Raw genomic sequence first — 10,810 nt, forward strand, 5'->3', positions numbered from 1 at the left:
GATATTACATAGTAACGATATCATTGGGGGAAAAATGTGAAGTGTGAATGAATAAAATAAAAGCGATATAACTCGCCTGACACTGAAAAAAGATTGATAAAACAATATAGGCAAGATGTCGGCAGAGATAAGCGCTCTATCATCTCTATCGAGCGGAAACCGCTTTCGACAAGATTAATTCGAGAAGAAATTCGATCGATAAAATCAATTTACACAGCGAGACGATAGGCCGATTGAAGTAATTCTAATGTGATCTGACCGAGCCGTTCTCGCTGCAGGCAACGAGGGGCTTCTTCAGACACTTGTTGCTACTCGTGTTCCCCGATGGCGATAGTGATCGAGCGTTTCTTTAAAAGACTACCGACTAACCTCGGTATATAGATAGCATTATCGTAAGATAGCAGTACGATACGATTACGAGATCGTATAAAATTGGTGGAACATAACCTATTTTCAGATCCATACTCATTATCATAAGCCCCATTTTGAAAGCTTAAGCATATATAGTGTAGTATAATAACGGGAAAGGAATTGGATTGTAATTTTCTAAAATATGTGATATTTCGTTTACTTTTCACTTTAATAAATTTTTCATTTTTCGTAGAGAATAATTCAAATGCGAAAGGATAAAGAAAAAATTGAATCGTTACTCGTATATATTTACTTTCTCTTTCGTGAGCTTTGAAATAAATATATTATATTCTTTCCAATTATTTTAAAATGTCCATCTTTATTTTATGCATATCCTTTTATAGCTATAATCTTTATTTCTTAATATTTCGTTACATGTGAACGTTACATTTTAACATTATGTAATTTTACACATGTATTTATACCATATTATTTCCTATTTATATAATCAAAATGAAAAATTACAACATAATAATCTTTTTTTCTTGGAAGATAATTTTTCTTGATTGATCGCAATTAGATAAATCGTTGTATGAGCGTGATTCACAGAAAATGGCGTCCTTCGATATAAAAGAAGCTCGGCGTACCTGCCATTACATAAATAAACGAACGCATCTTTCGTGGCCGGTATTATTTTTAAAAAAAATTTAACAAGTATCTAATCTACGATGTAATGTACGAGATCTACAGTAATCTCTAAATAAATTATTTCAATTCAAATCATATTGTATATCAGAAATAATGAAGAATTTTTTCAAACACTTGTTATTACTTCTATCTCTAATGGCGATAGCAACCTATGTATCATCGATAAACATTCCAAGTGCACCACAAGTGAAATTAGAACCGAAAAACGAAAATCTTTCAAAAGAACCAGCTCCTTCTCTCGCTATCGTACAAGTACCATGCAAATTTGGATATGTAAGAAGCCCGAAGGATAATTTATGTCGTCTCGCAATACCATCAGTAAGTTGCAATCATTTTCAAAGTTGTATATTTGCAAGAAACTAAAATACATAACTGATATTGATAAGCATATTATGATGGGCGATAATTTTAACATAATTTCCTATCGTTATCATCATCTTATCAAACATCATCGACACAGCATGTGATATTTTTTATGCCATTCATCAATCTAGCATGTGACGTCCCATGTGCCATTATCAGCTTAGCATGTGACGTCCCATGTGCCATTATCAGCTTAGCATGTGACGTCCCATGTGCCATTATCAGCTTAGCATGTGACGTTCCATGTGCCATTCTCAGCTTAACTTGTGACGTTTCATGTGCCATTATCAAATTAGCATGTAATGTCCTATGTGCCATTGTCAACTTAGCATGTGGTGATCAGTGTGGCATCCATCGATTTAGCTTGTGACATTCCATGTGCCGTTATCAAATTAGCATGTGACGTCCTATGTGCCATTCTCAGCTTAGCTTGTGACGTTTCATGTGCCATTATCAAATTAGCATGTGATGTCCTATATTGTCAATTTAGCATGTGGTGTTCAGTGTGGCATCCATCGACTTTAGCATGTGATTCCCTATGTCCTATTGTCAACTCAATAGGTGATATTTTTTTGTGCCATCAATCTAACATGCGATATCCAGTATATCATTGACTTGGCATGTGATATTATATGTGCCATCGGTCGATTTAGCATGTGATCCGACTTGTGTCTCGTGTGTTATCCATCCGTCTTAATATTCCATGTCTTGCGTGCCATTTATCGACAATGTTTCAACGATTTATATAAATATAATATTATATATATATATATATATATATATATATATATATATATATATATATAATATGTTAATCATTAACTATATAGTAGAATCTGCATCGGAGCAGCATCTAAGCTCCTTATAAATATTAATAAACATGACAGAACTGGAATATTTCCTTTTGCCAATTCGTGAATAATTTCATTATTCGTATTTAAATTAATTATTGTAATGTCGATTAAATATAATGAATTAATAATTGTTACGATACAAATGAGTTTAGTCTTAGATTGGAATATAATATTTTCTACAAGTCAGTCTCATTATTATAAATTTAAATAGTAATTAAGTTAAGTTATTGTTTAATTGGTATTTAATTTTAGAAATTATATAATAATACAATTTCAGAACTAATGAAGATGCATCATCGTGAATATCGTAAAAGGCCTTAGGCCGCCATCTGTTATCTTCATGCGTCTTCTCATCTCGACGAATCGATCTTACCGACTCAACACAATGGATATAAAGATCAAGAAATACAGAAATTTAAGATGCAAAAAATTTTTATTAATTGTGGTTAAATCTAGTTTGTGATATACTTGTAATTTTTGTTTTTAAAATTGAAGCGTGAAATTTAATAGAAAAATCTATATATTTTTTTAAGCGCTTGCCATTAACGAGATATTTGTTTTTTTAATTTGTTGAATATTTAATGTTAACCGTAGCATTTTAATACTATAGTTTAATGTTAACGAAAAATTTTTATACAAATAACAAATTTTATTGTAAATTAAATTATAAATTTATCATTACTAAAGAAATAAAACACATTTTTTTATTCTTAAGTTATTTTGACTTAAAAAAGTAGTTCACTCTTTAAATTTTTAGCCATTTATAATAGAACATCCTATATTCTAATGTATTATCAACTTATAGCTTATAGCTTAAAAATTCTTTCCGCATATAGTAAATGTAAATATTCGATAGTACAAAATCAAAAGTAAGAAAGATTTTTTTTAAGATTTATTCTATATATTCTATGTATATAATTCTTACTTTTCTTTTGGCGGAAATTATAAAAGTGTAATATTATAAATAATATTTTTCGTATAATCGAATGTTGATAATTAGCATTTCTTGAAATGAAATTTATGTTTATTGATAACAAATCCGATTACTGCATTATCAACTGATACTTGAAAATCATTAATCAGGAAATAAATAAAAAATAAAAAAAAAATTCATGTATGTCATAAATTATAATGATTAGATTGGATGAAAAGGCTATCAATTATGAAATGAAAACTGAAAAAAAATTTTATTTTAATCCCTTTTAATATTTAAATTATTTAAATATTTCTAGTTACTTAGAAATCAGTTTTGTTCTTCCTCGAGGCAAAACTTAGAGAAGTTATTTGCGAAAATTGTTTACACAACGATTTATATCTCTAGGGTATTCAAATGTGACGCACGACTGTTAAACTTTGAACATTAATGAATGAAAAATCGATAATCAAACAATGATTCACAAATTATCGAAATTTCGATTTGCCAATCTCATATATGTGAATAAATAAAAGAAAAATAACATTCATCGCAAATTATATATAGTATAAATTAATATTTAAATTGTTATTGTATATATTTGATGTTTCTTATGTTTCATTTTATCAATCGTAAAAAAATCTCATAAGTTGTCACTGTGTATAATTTTAATTTTGATTTGATTTTTTTATCGAATCGAAGAAGAGGAATTAATAATCGATTTTTAATTGAAATTAATCAAATCGACAATTTATTCAATTTTATAAAAATTAAAATTAACGATTCAATCGTTTGACGTAGATGATGACTGTTCGATTCTTAATATGCGTTTTTTGAAAATTAAATATAAACTATTATATCATCAATCGAAATTGAATAATTGAATTTGGATTATATTTATTCTCGAATTCCAAGAGAAACAAGAGAATTATTATAAATTTAATAATTAATTGCGATCAAATAAATAATAAAATCAATTATTTTAATAATTAAAACATAAAAAAAATTTCAAATTGTTATAAAAAAAAAAGAATTCTTCTAAATTACATAATAATTGTCAAATTATTAAACTAACTTAACATTTAACTCAACTCGTGTTAATATTTGTAAAACAAAGATTTGTACAAGAGTTTTTTTTTTTTTTCGTATATTGATGATTTATGTAACAAAGTTGTGCAATATATTATTCAAATATATTTAATATATTTCGATGATGTTTAACAATTAAAAAAAATTAATTAAACAATTAAATTAAACGATTTACATTTTATTAATGATATTACTCCTTAATAGGTTAACAAATTATCATAAGAAATTTTTTAAATTCGAATTATCTGTTCCAAAATTAAAATTTTTTGAATCATTAATCATTTTTATTTAAATATCAAAATTTTTATTACAAATATTTAACCATTTTATACTCCATATCTCGATTAATTAACGTTTAATTTCTATCAGAAATACTTGATCATCGATTTCATTTTCAATTGTTTCTCTCACGATCCTTCATAATCCGTCGAGCTTCTAGTCAAAGGTCAACGCCACTGTATTAGGTTATGTTATTTGTCGTAATTCACCAAGTTGATCGACAGAGGAGTCGAGTCGGTAATACGAACTCTTTCGAAAATGACCGAAGAAAGTGTTTTTGAAGTGTGTTTCCGCGCCGCGTGTATTTGCGCAGACGATTGACTCTAGCCACGGCATTGACCATTTCACAGCAGCCTAATTTCCATTTGTTGCGCAATTGATACAATTATGTACGTCAATCAGTGGGATAATGGGATACTAGAGGTGGATACCAGCTAACAATGCTGAGTTAATACGACTTCAAACGCCCGGTACGGATGAAAACATACTCCTCATCTTTTCGTTGAATAGAGAGGCGTAGACTCGGTTATACCAGGTGTCCGAAAATTTTGTATTATACAAGATTAAATGATCCTGTAATTATTCCAAAAGATTCTCGTGTTTTCGAAGCGATTCAAAAACAGATTTTGAATTTTCCTAATTTTTCATCATCATTTAAACTTTCTTTTTTTTTTTTTTTTTTTTTTTTTTGATATTCAAAAATTTCGTATTATACGAAGTTAAATGATTCCATGATTTTTCCAAGCGATTCTCGCTCATCATTCAAAGATAGAAAAGAGATTTATCTCTCTTTTAGAAATTTAAATTGTCGATTAAAATATTGATCATGCTTAAAAAAAAAAAACGAATTGAAATTTTCGATATTTATAAAAATCATTTGAATACATATATGTTTTTATATACATATTCGAATATAAGTGGTTCATATTCGATTAAAATAATACTAAATCAAGAATACTAAAATCTTCTACATAAAAGATGAATAAAAACACGATTATGCGAAAGAGATCATTAAATAGCATATGCTATAGTATATTTCTAACCTATACAAAATTATTATTCGATAATCGTATCAATGGTAATTCATATATAAGTGAAACGTTACTTTATCATATTTTCGTTTTGATTCCAAGCATTTGCCCAGAGCGACAAGAAGGTATTACATAAATAATAATTAACAAGCCTGACCTCGGCGATATTAAAATTCAAGATTGACAATTTCATCATCTCTTATACAATATAATTTTAAAATCATATATATTGATAACATTTTAGATTCACGAACTTGAATTTTTACTATTTAAATAGCTTATAGAATTTTAAAAAATTTTGAATACGAATCTATTAAAAAAAATATAATAAACTCGATGTTAAAAGAAAAGATTTTTTTAAAATATTTAGAAATCGAAAACTTATAAAAAAAATCTATTTTTCAAAATTATAATATATATAATAAGAATAATCAATCATAATATATCACCAATTTAACGATGAAAAATTTTGTATAAAATAATTTTCGAAACAGGACGTAGAATATTAAGTAAAAAAATCTGATAAAAAACTCATAAAATTTAATATATCATTTTTTGTCATCGAAGTAATATTTTTCTACTTTAACAATTTTTCAACAAACTTGTTTCTTAAGAATGCAAATATTTTAAAAATGCAATACATTAAAAATTAAAAATATTCAAATCTAAAAAAAAAAAACTAGCAGAATTGAAAAACGAGTGTTTCATATGTAAAATCATATCAGACACTGGCATAAAACACAATATGATGAAATAATTTAATTTGATGGTAATTCATGAAAAGAAAAGAGCAAGTAGAAAAGAAAATCCACCACTTTGCATAATCATTCAATCGTTTATAATAAATATTCATGATTTATGCTGTATAGATGTACGTCAATGTAAACGTTGAAAACCAGAAAATACTACTTGTGGAACTCTGAGAAATAGATTCGAGTTCAAACAGTATAGGCGTGTTTACGTATGTTCTCAAGGATGACTTTTACGAAAACTCTCAAAGTTTATTCTATATTAAAAAAATTACTAGATAAAACTATGATATTATTAATATTTTGAAAGAATTAATAAAATTTATCTACATCTATTTATATTTATTTATAAACAATGCATTTTATTTAACTTTCTATATCTATATATATTTTAATTTATATATCTATTTTAACTCGGACATTATTCTATAATGAAGATTGAATTATAATATTGATCCATTTCATTTTTGAAATGTCACAGATAGCATTATGTAAATTAGAGGGTATAAATTAGCAAATAAGTTTGACAAATAAATATAAGTGAAATTCTAATTCAATTTAATTCAATATATAGTTGAGTAGAATTAAATCAATAAATTGGATTTAAACACATCCAATCTAAACTAAAAGTTCATGTTCTAAAATAAAATATGTTAATTTTCTATGCAAATATTATAGTATTATGCAATATGTAAAAATTTAATAATAAATCAAACAATTCATTATTTACAAAATTAAGATAAAATTATATACATAAATACAATAATAAAAATATATAATGTAAAAATTTATAATTATTTTACAATCGATACAATTATTGTTTCAGAGAGTATTATAACTATTGTGATAAAGAAGAACTATTCTTGGTACTCAATAGCTTCTTTATTTTCATTATTATGATAGCATATAAAATTTCCTAAGACGGAATATTCCAGTAATCCAACTAGGAACAGAGTTTTGTTTCAAAAATTAGAGAATCAGTGACAGAAAAATCTGTGTTCACTAATACAAAATAACTGTGTATGGTTACGGGTCATGAAGTACACGCGTGACATATGAAATTCATATCTATTGCCATACAAAGTAAAAGATAACCTCCACATTTGAAAATTGTCGTTTACACCCGGTTTCCATGAAATCTTCTCGTAATCAAAAATTTTCCATTAACTATAAAAAATATAGAGATTTCACTAACATTAAAAGATCATCTTATTAAACTGATAAAATAAACATTTAAATAGTTAAATGGTGATAATTATTCGCATCTTATTATCTTGAAATTATAGAAAATTTAAATAATTAAAAAAAAAATAAAGGATTATCTATAAGTATCAATCTTTCTTCCATAAAATTCTGAGAAAATAAAAGAATGTGTTATGTGTAACTTGTTGTATTTCTGTTTTAAGATAATATTGAGTGGGAGTGCTTTTAAAAATAACTAAAATGATTATGAAATTAGACGAAAGGCCGTCTAAAAATTTCAGAGCTACTTAGAACAAAGTGTTTGGCTCGGAATCGATTTGATTCGATTACAGTAATATCATTCAGGGTCGAATCAATGTAAAAAATATCACATTCACAAAGAGTATACAAATGGGAGAAAAAATTTTTAAACGAATACACGACTACCTGTTTTGTCACGACTTCTTGTTTAACTGTTTATTCGATTGATAAAGAATAAAAAAAATTCAAGTCGCAACAGCCCCAAGAAATATTATTATTTTTATCTTTCCTAGAATTAAATTTAAAAATAATAATACAAAATAATCCCGATTTGGACATCATTTGAGAATCATATCTTGAAATTTTCAGTTCGACTTTTTCTCGAATATATAAAAAATTTAATTAAAAAATTAAAAATTTTATTTATCTATTAAGAAAAAAACAATAGTTTTATCAATAATTAAAATAATTTAAAAAAGTTTTGGATTTTATTTAAAATCAATAATCATAAAATAACTATTCATAATAAATATGATATCTCTTTTAAATGTTTTCTTCATTTAAAAAAAAAATAAAACTAACAAAACATTTGGATTTTCGCAAATATAATACTATCAGTTTACTATCAGAGAATTTTATCAAGATTTACGGCAAAGATCGATTATTTTATCTTGGATTAAATGTCATTATTAAAAAATTCATATTTTAGAATTTCATATGCTGTATTCCTGAAATTCATCTTTTAAAATTTAATATTTAAAATTAATTATTAATATCATTATAATATAGTCAAAAAGAATTAATTCAATGAAATTGATTAAAAATTCATTTACGAAATTAATTTATTTATCAAAATAACTTATAATAAGTTTATAAATGAAATCGAATATATTGTATCTACTATTGTATCGATATTTTTAGGTTAAATTGATATTTAAATTTAATTCCGAAGTTATATCTATATTCAAATTCAAATTTTAGTTTTAATATAAATCTAAATTCTATCAGATTAAAAAATCCACATATAATCCATATATGCGACGAATTTTTTTACGGAATTCTGACAGATAACTTAATTTACATTCATGTCCGAATCAGCAATTCAAATAATGCGCGTTTTATATAATGAAGTCATTCATAAACAATAAGACATGATTAACAATAATTAAACATGCAAAAATTTAATAAGAAGATAAATAAGCAGTAAGTTTTCTGTAAATAAATATCTTTAAGATTTCACAGATTGTTCTTGAAAAATTGATATAATATTTTTCTCGCATGCTTTTATATTATTTTTTCAATAAAATAAAAGGAATAGAATAATAAATAAATGCATATATGAGATTTTTTGTTAATTTACACGATTGTATTTTATAAGTTATTCCTGCATCTTTATTTTTTAACTTTAGTTGTTGTTTAAAAATACTAAAAAAAAATTTACTTTGACACAATTTGTAGGAAAGGTTATAATTCCTTAAGCTAATAATAATTTTCAAAAAAATTTCATGTCAAATATTGAAAAAATACATTGATATAATGATGATACAAAAATATGTATTTTTCTATATATACAGTAATCTATTATATTATATATTATATACATACATTTCTATACATTTATATAATTTAATTAAAACTTACCAAGAATGTAGATTGTACAATTGTACGATTTTCTTTCCTTTATTTTTTTTACTTCTTTCTCATATCAGGCCATTTAGATTGATTAATATATTACATTATCCTAATAATTGACATAAAAATATTCTTTCTATACAAAGTAATAATTTTTCAAAACAAAGAAATTATTTAAACTTTTATAAAACAAAAACATTTTGAAGTAATATAAATCTTAGATTGAAAAATATTTATGGTAATAAAAGTCACTTTTCCACATAATATTTGCAATTAAAATGCGAATTCAAACTGATCACAACAATGCAATACGATTGATGTATTTAAGATACTGTATCTAAGATACAAATAATAACGCCCTCTGCTTTCTTTTTTTTAAATATAAATTTAAATATAAATTTTCAAAACATTCATACATTTATCTCATGTTTTTGTATATAATTAATATAATAAGATTGTTATAAAAAATTCATTTACAGATTTTGTATGTATAAAATTTATATAATGATATAAAAATATGTACTAAATATTGTAATATATATTGCAATATTTTGTACATATATTACAATATTGTAATAGATGTAATAAATATGTAATAAATACTCAAAAATTCAAAATCAAAAATCTAATAACTTATTATTTTTTGTTATTTGAAAAAAAATTATTTAAAAAAAAAAACAAAATTAGAATGAATATCAATTTATTTAAAATAAAATATATTATTTAAATTTTCAGATTTATAGAAAAAAAACAATAAAAAACAATAAATTACATTGATTTGCAAACCAATTTAAATTCGCGCAAAACAATTTGTTTACATTTCACGAAACGAACTAAAATAAATTTTTTGACATAAAAAAAGACGTAAAATCGAAATATTGAAAAAAATTTCTTAGTACATATATTTTAATATTTATATAATGAATTTATGTTGTTTATTAATAAGTAAAAATTCGATTATGATAATAGATAAAGAATATAATAAAATAAAAAATATATTTAATAATTCTACAATTCTATTTTATACAGTTTAATATATCATACACATTTGAATTATTCATTAAATTGGCGAGTCTAATTGATTTCGTTTTAATGGATTTATCAAATTTTTTAGCACGTGCGTAGCAAAGACAAGAGAGTGATGACTGGCTGCATAATATTAATACATCTGCGATTGGTCGCAAGTTGGAGGCTCGACTAAATCGTTTAAAAATAAATTAGCACTCAGTGCAGTATCGTGCGGGTTAAATTGAAACCGGCCAGTGCACTCGAGAAATTTACGCCGGTCGTTCGGGTTACATACTCGTGTCGTTTGAAGTCGTTTCTTGACCACTAACACTTGTGATCATATCTGTGTTCGTTTATTCAAGGAATGACGTGCGATTCAAAGCACGTGTA

At 24.9% G+C, this 10,810-nt stretch overlaps 1 long non-coding RNA gene across 1 annotated transcript; it reads right to left on the bottom strand.

Moving 5' to 3' along the window:
* Positions 1-7,200: 7,200 nt before the first annotated feature.
* On the bottom strand, positions 7,201-9,962 carry LOC147657935 (uncharacterized). The gene is made up of 2 exons (XR_015291604.1): positions 9,422-9,962; positions 7,201-7,504 (listed from the first exon to the last, which is right to left on the bottom strand). It is a non-coding gene; the product is annotated as an uncharacterized LOC147657935 (long non-coding RNA).
* Positions 9,963-10,810: the final 848 nt, after the last annotated feature.

Source organism: Apis florea, unplaced genomic scaffold (genome assembly GCF_048593485.1).
Source record: "Apis florea isolate Af1SG1 unplaced genomic scaffold, ASM4859348v1 contig_2492_pilon, whole genome shotgun sequence".
NCBI classification, from domain to species: Eukaryota; Metazoa; Arthropoda; class Insecta; order Hymenoptera; family Apidae; genus Apis; species Apis florea.